This window comes from Taudactylus pleione, unplaced genomic scaffold (assembly GCF_031769625.1).
Source record: "Taudactylus pleione unplaced genomic scaffold, aTauple2 ptg000179l, whole genome shotgun sequence".
Classification (NCBI taxonomy): Eukaryota; Metazoa; Chordata; class Amphibia; order Anura; family Myobatrachidae; genus Taudactylus; species Taudactylus pleione.
The window spans coordinates 26229586-26249838 of NW_028284581.1; the positions used below are offsets into that span (position 1 = coordinate 26229586).

At 45.0% G+C, this 20253-nt stretch overlaps 1 protein-coding gene across 2 annotated transcripts in view; it reads left to right on the forward strand.

The window, feature by feature from the left end:
• The first annotated feature begins 3018 nt into the window (after window positions 1-3018).
• FBXO15 (F-box protein 15) overlaps window positions 3019-20253 on the forward strand; it is a 161552-nt gene continuing 144317 nt past the window's right edge. Inside the window, exon 1 of one of the 2 annotated variants that reach the window (XM_088475981.1) lies at window positions 3019-3099. The gene's annotated coding sequence lies outside the window, so the exon portion shown is untranslated. The other variant, XM_088475982.1, reaches the window with a different exon arrangement.

The following is a 20253-nucleotide window of genomic DNA, read 5'->3' on the forward strand; positions in this document are numbered from 1 at the left end:
TTGTCAGGTTAGCGGGAAATGGGCTGTCACTGTATGGAGTGTACTGAGTCATATAATACTACTCCATTTTCCTTGGGATGTCAGGGGCATATAATTTGTTTTATGAAGTTAAAGAGTCAGCATGGGGGGTGCGCCAACATCTATGTTGCCTCCGGGTGACTGGGATGCAGTTACACCACTGACCAGGGATCACCGCCACATGCCACGTTCACTTATACAGTGACACATAATCATCTGCATATTCCTAGGGAATCACCGCCTACGGATTATCATTCCTAGGGATCACTGCCACACTTACACAGTGACACATGGGTTGGTTATGGAATCCTGGCACTCTGGATGCCGCCTGTCAAAACACCAACAGTGGCATCCCGATGCTGAGGATCCTGACAAGGGATAAGTATGCTATCCCTCCCCCTTCACCCCCTAACCCTCCCTACCAAACACCCTAACCCTCCCAGTTAGTACCAAAACCTAACCCTCCCCCTTAGTGCTTATCCCTAACCCCCCCTTCCCGCAGCCTAACCTCCCCCCTCCCGCAGCCTAACCCCCTGGGGTGCCTAAACATAGCCCTCCCCACATGCAGTTAACAGTTAAGGGCGCCCGCTGTATTTACGATCAGTATCCCAGCGTTGTCATCTTCAATCATATCAGGATTCTGGTGCTAGCCTTCTGCAGTTCGGAATTTAGGCGCCGGGATTTCATCAGCCGGCATCCCAATCGTAGTTTTTTTTTTTTTAACAAAATCCCTCCCATAATTATTTGCATATTCCTAGGGATCGCCACCACATGCACTGTACACTTACACAGTAACACATAGGGGTAAATGTATTACAGTGGCACGTATAGTACCTCTATAACTCATTCCTGCTTCCCTTCTTTACCGAGGAGAAGCAGGAACCACTACTGATGAGATGTATGAACAGTGGGGGAGTGACGGCTGCCGACTCTGGCAATCCCTGCCTGAGTACACAGCGCATCAGCCTAGTGCTGATGCACTGTCTCCCTTCCTGGCCGGCTCCAGTGGGCATGCACGGCATCTCGCAAGATTCTGCGTGCAGGCCCCCAGAGACAACACTTGCTGCAGCTGGGACAGTATTGTCCCTGCTGTGGTGGTAGGGCAACGACAGCTGAAACATTTCTGTGGACTGGATGGCACAGTCCTTAGCTGGTTCAAATAATTTCTGACCGGCAGGTCACAGAGAGTTTCTTCTGGAGTAAACTCTTTATCACCAGTGCCACTTCCATGCGGTGTACCACAGGGTTCTATACTATCTCCCATGCTTTTTGCAGTATACATGCTACCATTGGGTGAAATAATCAGACGTCATGGCCTGGTGTACCACTGCTATGCAGATGATACACAACTGTACCTGTCCTTTGCTCCAGGTACAAAGGACCCCATAACAACCCTAAAAGGCTGCCTAGCTGAGCTTCAGGAGTGGATGAGTACCAGTTGGCTGTGACTGAACCCTGATAAAACAGAGGTCCTTATGATAAGTCACAAGTCAGGGCTACTGCATAGCCAACCAACAGGACTTACGCTTGGGGGATCAGAACTACAAAACACTGAACATGTGCAGAATTTTGGTGTTGTCCTGGATAGTGGCTTGACACTTAAACATCAGGTATCAGCTACAATCAAATTATCATTCTTTCATCTGAGGAACATAGCCACAATCAAGCGCTTAATTCGCTCAGAAGATCTGCCTAAAGTCATAAATGCATTTATATCATCACGCCTAGACTACTGCAACGCCCTCTACCTTGGACTCCCAGCAAAAGAATTGCACCACTTGCAGATGATACAAAACGCAGCTGCCAGGCTATTAGCCAACCAGCCCTGTTCCAGCCATATAACACCCACTCTCTACTCCCTTCACTGGATGCCTGTCAGATGGCGAATTGTTTTCAAGATTGGATTACTAACTTACAAAGCCCTACATGACATGGCCCAAGGTACCTAAAGCAGCTTCTGACTCCGTACCGTCCCACACGAGTACTGCGATTCGTTGACAAAGGGCTATTAACAGTACCTAGAATCTCCCGGAATTCGTCTGGGGGTCGAGCTTTCAGTTTCGGGGCTCCAACCTTATGGAACTCACTTCCCCGCACAGTTTGAGAGGCCTCCACTCTAGAATCCTTCAAAAATAGACTCAAGACTTACCTCTTCACCCAAGCATTTCACTAATGTCCCTTGTTTAAGCTTATTTTGTGTTTTGTACTGTAAAGGCAAATGTAAGGCACTTTGAGTCCTTTAGGAGAAAAGCGCTATATAAATAAAATTATTATTATTATTATTCTGTCAGAACGGTCAGTGCCACTGATCGTTCATATATTGCCCTGCGCCCCTGTAATTTAACACCCAGGGCCGCAAATAGGGTAGTGCGACCCATGCCATGGCACAGGGCACCGCAGGCTGGAGGTGCTGTTTGGACCTGTCAATTTTCCTGTTTATTATCTTTCTCACTTGTAGCTTCCTCTTCTTTTATCCCCAGCATCTCCTGGTCTCTCCTATCTCTTCCCTGGCCATTCCCCATGAGGCTATGGCCCTTGTTCAGGTGCACTATTTTATGTCCCTATTGGGGGGGGAGAGCGCCAATGCACTCTCTGGCACAGGGCACCAAAAAGTCTAGTTACGGCTCCGTTAACACCAGACCCCTCAATAATACATGGGGGAAAACTGGTATCAGAGCACATAACGTGTGCTTATACCACTTCTTCCCCATATCGCTGGATAATACATCTCCCCCATAATCCTCTGCATATTTCCAAGGATCAAAGCCACATGCCCTGTACATTTACAGAGTAACACCTAATCATCTGCATTTTCCAAAAAACAATTATGTGTAAATTGTAATTGTTTACTATAAACAACAGAGCTTTCAATATCCACTAACGTCAAGGCTGTATCAAGAAATGATATGTTTGGCGTGTGTGTTGCTTTATGGTGTGTGTGTGTGGTATGAGGTATGAGGTGTTGCTGTGTATGTGTGTTACTGGCCAGTAAGAGGCAGTAAGGAGCCAGGCTGTATAAGGCCGTCTGCGCTCAGGCGAGTCCCCGGTTTCCATGGTTACCGACACACGCCGGAGCACGCAGTAAGTACTGAGGTCACGGTGAGGGGAAGCGGGAGCCGGTGTATATGTATCCTGTAGCCTGACTTACATGTATGTAAGGGGACAGTGACGTTCGGTAAGGAATAACCAGGTCGACCTGTTCAGTCGTACGGACAGTGCTTAGATAAAAGTGCGTTTTGGGGTTATATTTGTAAATATCCCTACGATAACTACTTAGAGCTGCTATAAGTTGATTTTATTCATGTGTAAAAAAAATATTGAGGTACTTTTTTTAAAGTAGTTTTCCGCTGTGACTTCACGGCTCGTGAGATTGATGCCTGATGAGGATGACTGTCCTCCATGGCCGCAGATGGTAATGCAGCATGGGTAGGGTCTGCATGTAGTTCTATACATGGGTATGGGCTCTTATAGGGCAGCATTTAGTATATATACATGGGTGAGGTCTCTTATAGGGCAGCATTTAGTATATATACATGGGTGGGGTCTCTTATAGGGCAGTATTTACTATAGTATATATACATGGGTATGGTCTCTTATAGGGCAGCATTTAGTATATATACATGGGTGGGGTCTCTTATAGGGCTGCATTTAGTATATAGAAATGGGTAGGGTCTCTTATACTGCTGCATTTAGTTATATACATGTGTGGGGTCTCTTATAGGGCAGTATTTAGTATATATACATGGGTATGGTCTCTTATACCCCTTTTACACCGGAGCTAAAACCCGGGTTTTTGAAGGGTTAACCCGGGCAGCTCCCTGGTGTAAAAGGGGAGAGAGTTGGATCGCCGGGTCGAGTGACCCCGGCAATCTTAACACGGGCGTAGCCCGTGAAACCCTGCTGTGGGAACAGCACACTCCGGGTCACGATGACCTGGAGTGCGCTGCTAGCCGGCCGATTGGTCCGGCTTCAGTGGCGCTTGGAGATGACGTCATCTCCAAGCGACCACTTTAACTCCGCAAAAGCCGGGTCTATGCAGACTCGACTGCCGTGTGAGCGGCGCTGACTCGGGAATATCCCGAGTCGGCACCGGCAAAATTCCGGGTCTGATCCGGATAGGAACTTTGTTCCAACTCCGGGTCAGACCCAGAATTTAGGTGGAAAAGGGGTATTATACTGCTGCATTTAGTTATATACATATTTTCAACGATTTTCTGTGTAAATTGAGTTTGAAATGAAGTTAGGAAGCATGTAAAATGCAGGTATACTTTTCTGTTCTTTGTCTGACTAATACATTCTAATGTTGTTATTTATAATCAGTGAGTGAAGAGATAATTAGGGGTATTCAATATGGAGCGAAAACGGCGTTTCTGGGAGGTTTTCGCTCGGATGACGTCATTTTCGCCGCTTTTACTTTTACAATATTTTGGAAGAGTTGGTAAGTAACCATACTTAATATTGGGGGACCTTATGTTACCCTGAGAGGCTCGGCAAAGAACCCAGATTTGTGGCTTCTGAGCTTCAAGGTGCTGCTGTAGGATGATGACCCCTAGGTGAAGTCTTAAGTATTTTCTGCGACTGTGCTGTCTGTACAGCCATGGCCAAAAGATTTATTCATGGCTGTGTTCTTAGGCAAAATTGTGAGTGATCCCACTCCCTTGGCTGAGAAGCAACCCCACACTTGAATGGTCTCAGGATGCTTTCATGTTGGCATGACACAGGACAAAGACTTTTGGTGGATGGCCTGGTGTCAAGAAGGGCAGCAAAGAAGCCACTTTTCTCTTTGGACTGCTGATGACTGGAGTAAAGTTATTTTCTCTGAAGAATCCCCTTTCAGATTGTTTAGGACATCTGGAAAAACGCTTGTCTGGAGAAGGAAAGGCGAGCGCTACCATCAGCCATGAATAAAGAATGGTACCAAAACATCCTCCAAGAGAAACTTTTCCCAACCATCCAAGAACAGTTTGGTGATGAACAATGTCTTTTTCAGCATCATGGAGCACATTGTCATAAGGCAACAGTGATAACTACGTGGCCCAGAGAACAAAACATCATCAAAATTTTGGGTCCATGCCCAGGAAACTCCCCAGACCTTAATTCCATTGAGAACTTGTGGTCAATCCTCAAGAGGCGGGTGGAGTGACAAAAACCCACAAATTCTGACAAACTCCAAGCATTGATTAGGCAAGAATACTGATCAGTCAGTATGTGGCCCAGAAGTTGATTGACAGCATACCAGGGCGAATTGCAGAGGTCTTGAAAAAGAAGGGTCAACACTGCAAATATTGACTCTTTGAATAAACTTAATGTAATTGTCAATAAAAGCCTTTGACACTTATGAAATGCTTGTAACTTTACTTCAGCGGTGCGGTAGCGGTGCAGGATACAGTGGTACCAGCGGATGGATCTAGCAGGGTCATTGTGGAGCTAAGTAGAACACATCCGTTTCCCACTGCGGCACTCCAGCACAGTAAGGAACATCAAGATGACACGCGCAGAAGCACAGACGGTGGCCATCTTGGTTAGGGATTGAAGTCTCCCTAAAGCAGGGTTTTTCAACTGCTGTGCCGCAGCACACTAGTATTCTGCGAGCGCTTGTTAGGTGTTCCGCGCGGTCAGATCTGCCGTGTTGCGGACCGGGCAGAGCTGAGCTCTTCTGGGAGTCTCAGATGTGCCCGGGCCGTGATCTATACAGACGTGGTGGTGTGACATCACAGGTCATGCACGACGCGTTTTGAGCCCGCCAGCCCTGCGGCCACAGCAGCATATAGAGATGCCCTGCATTAAGGGGAAATATAACCCACCCGTGGCTACCAGCACCACCAACCAGCCTGCCTCATCAGCCAGCCAGCCTGTGTGCTGCATGCTGTTGACAGCTCTGCCGATGAGGGACAGGTAGGGGCAGAAAAATGTAAATTAATTTTTTACGTGGGAGCCAGTGTAATTTGTGTTGGGGGGGGGGGAGCATTGTGGGGTTTTTTTTATTTGGGGGGCCAGCCAATGGTTTTATTCCTGTGGGGGGCAATGTAGTGTGTTTTATTCCTGTGGAGGTCAGTGTGTGTGTTTTTTTTAATGTGGGAGCCAATATGTATGTTTTTTCATAGGTCGCACACGCCGCATTGCCGGATGGTGTGCCTTGGCAATTTTAAAATCTTGCGTAGTGTGCCTCGAGTTGAAAAGGTTGAAAATCACTGCCCTAAAGGAGCCAGCATGGAATATGCGCAGTAGTGCGCTCTGGTGTAAACATGTTGCTGCTGTATTTCACATCTCCAGGACAGACCGCTATTATAATTTTAATAGAAAATAAATAATAATAATTATTAACTAAATAATAAATATTCTTTACTAATTCAGAGGTATAAGAGACCACACAAGCATACTTAATGCTGGGTACACATGAAGATATTAGGCTGTAAGCAGTGTGTATTGGCAAGACAATAATCTCAATGTCCAATAATTAACAATTGATGATTTGAATTATTATTGGGTATGCTATGGGTCTTACTATCTGCCTATGCATGCCAAAATCACTCTAGTAACAGGCATATATGTTTGATCCTCCTAAGCAGAAGGATTGGCCAGTGTGTGACCACCTTAATGAAAGACGTTCTTTAAGATATTTTCATCGTGAATGTCTTCTAAAGCTGTTAAATTCTGACATTGTTCTTTAAAGTTGTAGGTAGATAGTAAATCAAGCTCTATAGACACAAGGTCATACTGCTTCCATGTACTTTCAGTTCCACGGTATGGATGTCTTTAATATCATTCCTTAATTATTTTAAAGAGTTTTGTTTCCCAGTTAGTATTTAAATGATAGTACTGAAATATGGATCAATGTAGAAAAATGATGACGTTTCCATTAAAGAAACCCATTCAAGATTGTTATAGTAAAGATTAGAAGAGAGAATTATTGATTTAATGCTTGGATTCCATTTATGTATTTATTTAGATAGCTATTTATGATGTGTCAAGGTCTACATCAATTGCAGATATCTGCATTCAGATGACTCACAGCAAATACTTTTGGGTTTTCATTTGGTACAAACTGAGTTTATCTGTAGCATGGTAGATTGTCTATGGTAAGTAGAGTTAATAATTCAGTTGGTTCAAGGGTCAAGAAAATCCACAGAGAGAGTGGCCCAGAGGGAGCACCATAAGGACTTCATAGCCAGAAAATAATATGGAAATTGGTCTACCTCCGCCGATATACTTGTATCTTTGATGTAACTCTTTAGTCACCAGCTTTGCAAATACAAATTCATATGAAAACAGCTTGCCTTAAATTATGAGGGCTGATTGAAAAGTAATGAGACTGCCTCTGTTTTTCTGTCCCATAGGTAGACGTGGCAACGCTATGCTGAATATTGTGAAGCTCATACATCGATATGTCTGATCCTGTGGTTGGACAGCGGTGAAGATATTCGTACATTTCCTCACGGCGGATGAGGAAGACGTGTCTTTGAGATTACGTCAGAGATGTGTGATTGAATCTTGTGTTAAACTTGGAAAATGCGGAAATGTTTCCATACACTGGACTGTTGTTTGGATTCCGGATCATAATGACAAATCCATGGTTCGTCACTCATAACAATTGATGTCAGGAACTCCCGTATCCTCTCCGACATTCGAACGGTGTCCTTGCACGATTCAACACGTCGTCGCATCTGCTCTTCTGTGAGATTTCTGTGTACCCACCTGGCACACATGCGATGCATTTTCAGCTCCTTTTTCACAATATGCTGAACCCGTTCGAATGAGATGCCCAATGAAGCCGAATGTTCGCATAATGTTAACCTTCTGTCATTTTGCAACATCTATGCAGCTTTGGCAATGTTGAGATCTGTAAACCACGGAAGATGGTCTCCCAGAACGCGCTTCGTCAGTCACTCGTCTATTACCCTCTTTGAAGTGCTTCCACCACCGAAATACAGCAGCACGGCTAATTGTTTCCCCACCGTATGCTTGCCGTAACATTTCATGAGTTTTATTTCCGCTTTTTCGAAGTTTAACACAATATGTAATCGCACATCTCTGACGTAATCTCACAGACACGTCTTCCTCATCCGCCATGACGAAACATTTATAGAACTTCCACTCGCTGTGACCAAACAAAGACTACTATGGCAGTCCAACCGCAGGTTCAGACATATCAATGTATGAGCTTCACAATAACCAGCATAGCGCTGCCACGTCTGCCTATGGGACAGAAAAACAGAGGCAGGCTCATTACTTTTTAATCATCCCTCATATATTACAACATTATAAAGTGCTGCAACTTACAAAATACTATTTGGATTCTAATTCATTTTTATAAGGAATTTAGGAGATGAAAGAGTTCTTCTAGGATGTTTACATAATGTTGAATCATCATATAAGCATGATTTATGAAGCGGTAAAATGTGTGAACTGCAGAACATATGATGCTTTGTAATGTCACTTTTCAATTTTGTGCAAATGTGCTCTTATTTACAAGAAGCGCACAGATTGGGGATGGTGCAAAAGTTGCTGAAAGTTGGTGGTTTGGGGCATTCTTTACAGAATATGCCTTATATTGGCCCTCGATAAATACATTTCATGTTGCACCTCAAGACAATTTAAACGAACCAGAGCAATTACAGGGACATTCCTGGGTTAGCAGGTGGGCACAGAGCCTTTTCCTCTCTAGTGTCGAGGTCAAGCTCAGTATTTTTTGGAATAGTGGTGTGTAGTACATGTTGCAATATAGGTGCTGACACATTACTATTATAAATTTACTTCTTGTTTATTGTGTGGGATTGCAAATTCCCATTTTTCTATACTAGCTGCAGGTATGCTACATTGCATGACGCTGTTAAGCGCAGAATTTCCTAGATTTATTGACATCACAACTCGACGGGCAGTTAAATTTGCCTGCCCAGTTGACATGTCAGTGTCGGCAGTCCCTGCAACAAGTTTACGGGCGGTCGACCGGCCTCCCATACACACAGCCAGATGCACTGATATTTCTTTCAGATACAGTATATTGACATCAGTTGTGCTGCAGGGCCCACCTGACATGTCTGTGAACAACATCATTCACATATATGGGCATATATTGGGTGTACGATAGAACGAGCGATATATTTCCAAATGTGTACCCAGCATCAGTTTTAGTTTGAAATATGGTGATTCTGTCTACTATCTTTTTTACATCAGGGTCCATAGGATATCTACAGGATACCTTGGGGTATAGGCGATGACGCCAGACATCGGGCACCACAGAGTTCATTTTCAGCCTCCCAGGATGCACAGGGGTACCTCTCCTATACCCCGTCCCCCCTAGCCAGGGCAAGCCAGTTTCATAGGTGCCCGGCCAGGAGTCGGATCACCATAAAAGAGGGTGGCTGTAAGGCCCTTGAAAATTTTTTCAGGATGAGCTGTACAGCATGGACAGTCAGTACTGACGTCCATGCTGCCGGACCAGAATGCCGGTACTGATCTGGGGATGCTGGTAGGTATCTGGGGGTCACAGCTAGCGGTGACCCCGGATAACCTGGACTTTGGCCGGATTCAAGGGGGCAGGTAAGCGGCGGGGTCCCGTGGAGGGTCCCCGCCGATAACAGTCTTGTCTCCAGGCAGGGGGCTCCCTGGGGACAGGCATGCGCGTGGAGTCAGGAACCGATCCTGCGCTTCCATTAGACCACCAGGGACAGCGGGCTGCGGCGGTGAGGATATGCTCCAGCGTCCCAGGGGTTAATAGCATGCCAGGGGAGCACGCCTTCCCTGTCTGACAGCTGGCGCCTCCCCAGCTGCACAGTGCCTCTCCACAGCGGTTTGGCTGGCTGTGTTCAGCGTTCCTCCCCCGGGCTCGCCTCCTTTCTGCTCCTCGGCGGCCATTTTATTCAGATGTGCAAACGTTGCTGGATGCTGAAGCTGGCGGCTGTGTGGTCCGGGTCCCCCTGCATACTTCTCCTTCGAGCTAAGGTCAGAGTATGCAGCACTGTTTCCTACCAGGCTTCGTGTCTGTGTAGTTGATCATAGTGCTGGTGGTGGTGCAGGGAGTTATTTCTGCATTGTATGTGACTTAATGCTAGCGCTGTTGACTGTACTTTCACTCTGACTGTCAGCCATTTTACTATCTCTGTCCTTTCTCTCTGCATGTAATGTACCAATAGCGGAGGGTGCTGTAACCACTGAGGGTTTATGCAGGGCATGTTTTCTGATATCACGCCCGATTACTGTCACTGCGCCTGTGCAGGAACCACCCTGGGCTTGTTTTGCTAAGGCACTTACAACCCTTATGGGTCAGCTGGCCACACCCCCTGCAATGCCTCAAATGGGGTTATCACAGCAGTCGCTAGTGTCATCTCCCATGCAGGGGTTCCCCAGGCAGCTGATGGTACCCCAGTGTCTCCCACTTTTGCCCTCCCAGGTCTCGCAAGAGCCTGTGTGGGTTAATTAACTGTCCAATACGGTACAGCACCTAACAGACGTTTTGCAGTCATCATTGAGGCCTGCTAAGCGGCCTTTATTGTCTCAGATGGCTCATTATGATGACATGACGTGAGAGATTTTTGACTTTTCAGAACAGGAGCCCCCCCGTACTAAGGAGGTGGAGTCTAAAATATATATACCAGGCCTTATATGAGCAGTCCGTGCGGCCTTGGTTATTGAGGATGACGATCCCCCCCGTGGCCAAATCCAAATATGCCTTCTTTAAAGATATTAAAGGTGATGCCACTGTATTCCCTCTATCTGGTCAGTTAGGATCATTTAGAGGAGGCGTGGAAAAATCCGGGTAAGCAGTACCAACCTCAAACGTTTGGCCTTTGCATACCCCCTTGTGGATAATTTTTTTCTCCAAATGGGAAAACCTTCCACAGGTGGATTCTCATGTCACACACCTGGTGAGGAGTGCTGCATTACCCATGCCCTCCATGTAATCCCTAAAGGATCTTACAGATCGCAAGGTTGAAATATGCCTAAAATCAATTTATTCCCTTGCAGGAGGGGGGGGGGGGGCATCCAGACCCGGCAATGGCCGTGTGCTTTGTAGCCAGAGCTATGGAACGCTGGGCTGATAGCTTGGAGAAGTCTCTAGACGCTGACTCGTCACCTGAGCAGGTGGAGTTAGTGGGTAACCTCAGAGACTCGACTACGTACATTAATAAAGGCAGCCTTAGATATAGGGCTCCTCACTTCCGGAATCTCCTCAGCAGCAGTGGCGGCTCGCCGCACCCTATGGTTGCATTCTTGGAAAGCGGACGCAGATTCCAAAAAGGGATTGTAATGCTTACCCTTTAATGGACAGGTCCTGTTTGGTCCTGATCTGGACAAAATTGTGGCCACTCTGGCAGCAGCTAAGTTTGCGTGTCTGCCATCAGCAACAGTCCCATCAGGGTCTGGTACTTCGCCCTTTTGGCCCTAGACAGACAGGGGCCAAGAAATCTGCCAAGCCAAAGAAGCAGGCTTGGAGTACAAGACGTCCAACTCCCAAGTCGGACGATAAGACCTCAGCATGACGGGATAGACCTCCCCTTGGGGGATCCCAAAGTGGGAGGCCGGCTTCTTCAGTTCTCCCAGTGCTGGTGTCTCACAACCGTAGACACTTGGTAAGAGAAGTGGTCTCTCAGTGGTACGCCCTCTTCTTTTGGCGGAGGCCTCCCAGCCGGTTTTTCACCACTGGCCTTCAGTCAGACCAAGACAAGGCCTGGGAATTCCGGAAGGTGATCCACTCTATGCTCCAGGCTGGAGTTATAGTGCCGGTCCCGTTGTCCCAGAGAGGATCGGGGTATTACTCCAATCTTTTTCTGGTACACCCAAAGGGTCTTACAGGCCCATCCTCAACCTCAAATCACTTAACAAATTCTTGAGGGTTCCTCGGTTCAGGATGGAGACCCTGCATTCCATCATTTTGGCGATGAAGCCGGGGGATTTTATGGTGTCGCTAGATATTCAGGATGCTTACCTGCATATTCCCATTGTCTCAGCACACCAGTGTTTCCTCAGGTTTGCAGTAGGAGACCAACACTTCCAATTTCAGGCACTGCCCTTTGGTCTGGCCACAGCGCCTCGAGTGTTTACCAAGATCATGGCAGCCCACCTGCAGATGCAGGGGATCCGCTTGTTGCCCTATCTGGATGACCTTCTGCTGTTGGCAAGGTCTCCAGAGATCCTTCAGCGCCATCTGCAATTGACAGTCTCTGTGTTGCAGGCTCACGGCTGGCTGATAAACTGGAAGAAGTCATCCCTGGTGCCATCACAGAGGATGCTCCATCTCTGAGTCCTATTGGACTGCCAACATCAGAGGATCTTTGTGATGGAGGAAAAGATCTCTGCATTACAGGCAAAAGTACGCAGTTGCCTGCAGAGTTGCCGGGTGTCTATTCACTCGGCGATGAGGTTACTGGGATCCATGGTGTCCAATGTTCGACATGGTGGAGTTTTACCAGTTTCACTCAAGACCTCTGCAGAAGTTGATCCTCTCCAGATGGAATGGGTTGCCCCCCCGGATAAGGACACAGACAATCGTGCTGTCACCGGAGGTACCTCTGTCATTAGCCTGGTGGCTGCAGACTACTTTTGGATTGCGAATTGGGTCCTTCTGAATTATATATACAAATGCAGGGAAAAAGAATATAAATGTATAAATAAAAATTATACTTCATAAAACAAGAAAGGTGGATCATATGCTTATCTTAATGGGGTAATCAGACCCTGCTCATGGAGGCAAGAATAGTGCAAGTTGCAACGCGTTTCGTCAGTGATTAGACTTCATCAAGGGGCCTTCTATGACAGAATAATTTTGTGGGGAGGGGGGGGCGCAACTGGAAACTTTCGCACTGAGCTCCACAATGTCTAGAACCGGCCCCGAGTATAATATGGGTGCAGGGTGTGCGGTACGGGCCCCCCCTGGGTCCAGGGGGGGGGCGGCACACACACACACATATATATATATATATATATATATATATATATATATATATATTGTATATTATATTATTGGTGAATAGAGGCCAAAATATGAAAATTCTGTCAATGTCCCAATATTTATGGACCTGAATATATGTGTATATATATATATATATATATGTATGTATGTATGTGTGTGTGTGTGTGTGTGTGTATATATATACACACACACACACACACACACACACACACACACACACACACACACACACACACACACACACACACACACACACACACACACTCGGGTCCATAAATATTGGCTAAAAAGTGGAATGTTATGCAATGGCCAAGTCAATCCCCTGACCTGAATCCGATTGAGCATGAATTTCACTTGATGAAGACAAAACTGAAGGGAAAAATGCCACAAGAACAAGCAGGAACTGAAGATATTTGAAGTAGAGGCCTGGCAGAGCATCACCAGGTAAGAAACCCAGCGTCTGGTGATGTCTATGCGTTCCAGACTTCAGGCTGTAATTGCCTGCAAAGGTTTTGCAACAAAGTATTAAAAAGTGAAAGTTAGATTTAGGATTGTTTAGTTTGTCCCATTACTTTTGGCCCCTTAAAAAGTGGGAGGCACATATAGAAACCGTTGTAATTCCTACACCATTCACCTGATTTGGATGTAATTACCCTCAAACTAAATCTGAAAGTCTGCAGTTAAAGCACATCTTGTTTGTTTCATTTCAAAGCCATTGTGGTGGTGAATAGAGACCAAAATATGAAAATTCTGTCAATGTCCCAATATTTATGGACCTGAATATATGTGTATATGTGTATATATATATATATATATATATATATATGTGTATATATATATATATATATATATATATATAAAAAATCCAGAAAAAATGGCACTCAGGAGACAGCTTCAATGGCAAATAATTCGTGTATTCACATCAAACGTTTTCAGGGTCTCAGCCCCGTCATCAGGACAATACACACATACGTATATATATATAATGCGCACACACACACTCTGGGACCAGACATTACACTGACCTGTAGGAAGTAAATATGGATCTGCTGGGCTGCCTTCCCTCCTGATTCCCGAGCTAGACGACAGGATTGTGGGAGCAGGAGGACCAGGGGGCAGAGCTTCGGATGAGTCGGGGGAGGAGCTTTGGCGGGTCAGAGGTGGGCGGGGCTACGGTCGTCCGGTCCACCGGCGCGAGGGGAAGGGAGGGGAGGTGGGCAGGGGGTGTGGGAAAGGGCTAAGCTTAGCTGCAGGTGGCCGGGGGAAGAGTTAGCTGGGCTGGTAGTGACAGGAAAAAAAAAGTATTTTCCTGTCTGCACTGCAGTCAGTGTATGTGGGCCTATTTTCAGTGTGAGGCCTGGAGCTGTAGCTCCACCCGCCCCATTGTTAATCCAGCCCTGGTTTACGATCTGCAGTCATTTACGACCCATCTATATCGTTTGGTCGTTTGTACAATCGTTACGTATGTGGGCACAATATCGTTTGACCTGGAGAGTTCAGGAATTCAAGGGAAATCGCAAACGAGATTGGATCCTTTGCAAATCGCCTTTAGGTCCTCAAATTGATGAATTATATATCCTTAACATAGGGATCAATAGCGAATATCTTTACACTCCTAATACCTGATCCTTTATTGACAGTATTTTGATATATGCTGAATCAATTATAGAATTCGTCTTACTTCCTGATGATACGTTAGGGGTGACTAAAATCATTCGTCTCTATACACACTCTAGTCAGGGTACCCCGTTATTTTATAAGCGAGAAACAAATAAAGGTTATATTTTAATATACTAACTATTCTTTATTATATTATTGAAAAGTGTGCCCCAAAAAAAGAATAATTTTTTTGTCCTTTTAGCCCTGGCAAAAAATACAAACATATTGAATACTTTTATTGATTCCTGGGAGCACCTCCAACCTGAGTAATTAAAACTGATTAATACCATTATCACATATACAGGCTGATTCAAAACTGGAATTAACTTGACTTGCAATTAGCATTTTCCTGTGCCGGATATCTTTTTGTTATTTTCCACCTCTATGTATGTCTGTTTATTACCCAGTTTTCTTCTATTACTATTTCAAATTGTAAAGTGGAACGGAATATGCTATATATGAATCTGATAATAGTAATAATTCCTTTGCAACAAAACAAATTAATCCTAGGTACTTAGGGCCTGATTCAGCTGCAGCTCAGTTTTTTTACACAGATTCCCTATGTTCGGGAATCTGCCCATGCGCCGGACCTGTACTGCGCATGGGCAGTATGGGTCTGCAATGTTTCTCGCAGTCAATCACTGACAGTCTGCTGCTGTTTCGGGGCAGAGCGGGAGCGGCGACTGCCTCAGTTTCCTAAAACAAAGGCATGTCGCCAAAGTGACTAGGCCAGGATCTCCGTTGGTAGACAGAGATTTCCTGGCCTCTTTTCAGCATCTGTGGTGGCCGGCTTGCGCGACCCCATGGGTCACTTAGCCGGCCAATGCTATTGCATATTATCCGATTTTGCATTCTAGATCGCAACTCGAATCAGTAATGCATGCAGGAGGCATTACACCTCCTGCTGCATTATCATATTAGAGCTATCGCAGCTGCTACCATGTAAGCAGCTGTTATAGCTACTGTGTCCGCAGCTGAATCAGGCCCTTAGTACACTATTTGTATCTAAGACACAAAATTGAGGAAAAAGCATGCTCCACACGAGTCGTGCCAGGCGTCTTGGGCCGTATGGCACAAAAGGGATAGGTGTATGAGAAAACATCTGTACAATAAGTATTACACATCAAATTATGTGTGCTGTTTACCATCCTTTTCATGGGTAGCAGTCGGGAAGCCGACGGACGTAATCCCGACCGCCGACTTCCCGTCTGTCTAATCCTGGCAGGGGTCTAATGACAGGCGTCGAAATCCCAACACCTGTCATTAGACCTACGCTGGGAGCCCGACACCCGACTTACCGATCGAAGGTAAGCCGGGCGCAGAGGGTTAGATTTAGGGCTCCTGGGAGGGATTTAGGGTTAGGCACCCCCTGGGAGGTTAGGATTAGGCTAGGGGAAGGGGGGGGTTAGGGTTAGGCACTCCCGGGGGGAAGTTAGGGTTAGGCACCTCCCCGGGGGACTTAGGTTTAGGCAGCGGGGAAGGTGGGGTTAGGTTTAGGCACTTAGAGGGGGTGTTAGGGTAAAGGCACCCGTAAGGGAGGGTTAGGGTTGGGGGGCAGAATAGGGTTAGCAAATACTTACCTTGGATGATTGTGATTTTAACCCCTGCCGGGCAGCCGCTGTCAGGATTTGAATCACCGGCCGTAAATCATACTGATTCCCCTTTTCATATAGCCAGAGTCTGACTACCTCCATTAATACAGCTGTGCAAATTTGGGATTGCAAACTTTAGTACCATTCTCTTGTTGCAGTGGATTAGCTACATACCATTTAAAGCCGGTAACCCATATTTTGAACAGGTTTTCCGTTGGCAAGTAAATTATATATTGTCTCCTACTTGCCCACTTTTGAAAGACTTACAGTATACACTAAAAAACTACTTTTCTCTATAAATTAGGTATTTTGTTGAACTTGATCAATAATTATGTCCCTGAAAAGTGTTCCATGTTATATGTTAATCTTGCATGTTGGCTGCCAGGGTCAGACATTTATTGAATCTGGCAGGCTTTTCCACTACATGCAATAGAAGATTAGAGTCTGAGTCACATATGCTCACCTCCTTGCAAGGAGGTATACAGTCAGGTGCATAAATATTGGGACATTGACAGAATTCTCATATTTGGCGCCTATTCACCACCACAATGGCTTGGAAATGAAACAAACAAGATGTGCTTTAACTGCAGACTTTCAGATTTAATTTGAGGGTAGTTACATCCAAATCAGGTGAACGGTGTAGGAATTACAACGGTTTCTATATGTGCGTCCCACTTTTTAAAGGGGCCAAAAGTAATGGGACAAACTAAACAATCCTAAATCTAAATTTCACTTTTTAATACTTTGTTGCAAATCCTTTGCAGGCAATTACAGCCTGAAGTCTGGAATGCATAGACATCACCAGACAGTGCATGTCAGAGCACAAACCAAGCATGAAGTCCAAGGAATTGTCTGTAGACCTCCGAGACAGGATTGTCTCGAGGCACAAATCTGGGGAAGGGTACAGAAAAATATATGCTGCTTTGAAGTTCCCCAATAATCACAGTGGCCTCCATCATCCGTAAATGGAAGAAGTTCTTCCTAGAGTTGGCCGGCTATCTAAACTGAGCGATCATGGGAGAAGGGCCCTAGTCAGGGAGGTGACTAAGAACCTGATGATCACTCTGTCAGAGCTACAGCATTCCTCTGTGGAGAGAGGAGAACCTTCCAGAAGGACAACCATCTCTGCAGCTATCCACCAATCAGGCCTGAATGGTAGAGTGCACAGAAAAAATTGAGTGGTCCACAAGCGCTGTTAGGAACTAGGTCATACGTTGTCTTTTTTTCCTTTTTTTTGACGTTCACGTGATGACGTCCTACTTCCAAGGAATTCAAGGAGAAATAATATCAGTCATAAATAGGAGCCAGACTTTCAGGTATTTCAAGGAAACCTTTGGGCTCACCCGGGTTAATTACAAAATTCTCTGGTGTGATGAGACAAAGATTAAACTCTTTGGCATCAATGCCAGGCGTTATGTTTGGAGGAAATCAGGCACCGCTCATCACCAGGCCAATACCATCCCTACAGTGAAGCATGGTGGTGGCAGCATCATGCTGTGGGGATGTTTTTCAGTGGCAGGAACTGGGAGACTAGTCATGATAGAGGGAAAGATGAATGCAGCAATGTACCGAGACATCATGGATGAAAACCTGCTCCAGAGCGCTCTTGACCTCAGACTGGGGCGACGGTTCATCTTTCAGCAGGGCAACGACCCTAAGCACACAGCCAAGATATCAAAGAAGTGGCTTCAGGACAACTCTGTGCATGTCCTTGAGTGGCCCAGCCAGAGCCCAGACTTGAATCCGATTGAACATCTCTGAAGAGATCTGAAAATGGCTGTGCACCGACGCTTCCCATCCAACCTGATGGAGCTTGAGAGGTGCTGCAAAGAGGAATGGGCAAAACTGCCCAAAGATAGGTGTGCCAAGCTTGTGGCATCATATTCAAAAAGACTTGATGCTGCAATTGCTGCCAAAGGTACATCAACAAAGTACTGAGCAAAGGCTGTGAATACTTATGTACATGTGATTTCTTAGTTTTTTTTTTTTTTTTTTTAATTAAATTTGCAAAAAATCTCAAAAAAACATTTTGCATGTTGTCATTATGCGGTAATGTGTGTAGAATTTTGAGTACAAAAATGAATGTATTCCATTTTGGAATAAGGCTGTAACATAACTAAATGTGGAAAAAGTGAAGCACTGTCAATACTTTCCAGATGCACTGTATCTCTGAGACGATGGTGTACACCAGAGATGGTATTATATTATGAGAAGAAAGCTGCTGCTGATAACGTTTCAAAGCAGGCGCCTAGTGGTCTGGGCAAAGACTCATAAATTCTGGACCATTGAACATTTGTAGAAAGTAATTTTTAGTGATCAAAGTCACTTCTGCCTTTACGGGAATCAAGCACAAAGAATTTCATCACAAGGTCCAGATTTATCAATGAGTGATTATCTTGTTATCACTAAAGGTGCCTACACACATACTGACTTGCTGACGATCTGACATCGTGCACTATTTCCCTTGAAACTGTCCCCGGCAACTCTGCACACGATTTGGTGTCCAATCTTCAGACGATCTTTCCTACATCCAGTCTTTTTCCAGTGCTGGTCGTCAGATCTGCCCTACAGCACGGCAGATCTGACGTTGCGATGTGCGACCAGCGGGGACTCACGATTTGGCCATGTACAGTATTACACGATCTGTCGTTACAATGCGTCGGAATTGGCCAGATCGTGTAAAATATCGCTATGTGTGTAGGCTCCTTAATTTAATAATCTTAAATGGTGCTCCAAACAATCGGCTTCTTTCATTTTTCAAGCACATGACAGTTAGGAGTCGATTGTTTGGAGCACCATTTAAGATTGATCACAAGAATATCTCTCATTTATAAATCTGGGAATGCACCTTGCCATACTGCAAAAGTTGTGAAGAATTGGATCCCATTGCGTAACATCAGGTTGACGAATTGGCCTGAACAGTCCTCTGACATTAACCAAATCGAAAATTGGTAACACAAAGTTGGGTACAAGATTTCAAAGAAGAAGCCTACAACAAAAAGGAAGCTAATTGTTGCTCTTATGCTGCTTGGAATTTAATCATCTATCAAGCTCTTCTAGAGAACCTGGTTTTGTCAATGCCTAATTGCTGTGCTCAAGTGCATGAGCTGGCCAATCAAATACTAATCATTGTTGAGAGTTTGCTCCACCCTTCTAATATATATGCTGCAAAAAATATTTTTTTTGTATTAGTCTCACTTTTAGGTAAAAATAAAGCTACCTATCCATCATATAAAAATGAGTCACCCCAGAATAGCCAGATAAATTCTCTAAATTCTGGTATATAACATTGCATGTAGCTTAATGCAAACTGGCTTGAATTGCTATCTAAAGTATAGAAAAAGCATGTCACGCTAGCTATGCAGGACTTTTGACCATTGTAACTGTAACGACTGTGAATTATTCATCAGATTAGTGATCAAAGGAAGAGTGTATCTTTTTTTGTTGTTGTTTATCTAATGACTGTATTAATGCCTCAATCGGTGCAAGGGCAGAAACTCTCGCCTTTTTTTTTTTTTTCTCTTGACTAAAAAGAACTCTGCTGTTAATTAAGCCTTACTGATGATTCTTCTTGATATATTCTGACATTACTTGGGTTCCTGGAAGTGAAAGCAGGTAGATGCTGTCATAAGGAGAAGTTTTCCGTGGAGCTATTCCATACACAATGAGGAAAAAGAATTTGTGACCATTGTTTACTAAAAAACATTTTCATATGTAGAGTACTGTAGTATTAAGACCAGAGTTACAACACCTTTAGGAGGCATTACTCTGTTTATGTAGTGAGCTTGACACAATGGTTTTTAAGCCAGAATTTGAATAAAGCCAATCCACATGAGGTGAATGAAGTTGAGGCCACTAAAGGCCTAGTATGATGGAGCAATTGATCTAGTAGGGCAAGGATTTAGCAGGAATGTTATCGTTTGGTCATGAAGAACCTCTACCTATGTGTGTAGGGCGCCCGGCCAGAACAGAATTGTGCCACTCCAGACTCCTGCGTAAATTGCATCTGGGTAGACTCTTGTTTCTCCATTTTTACGATGTTGAAGGGGAGCAATTTTGGATGACATGTTGCTG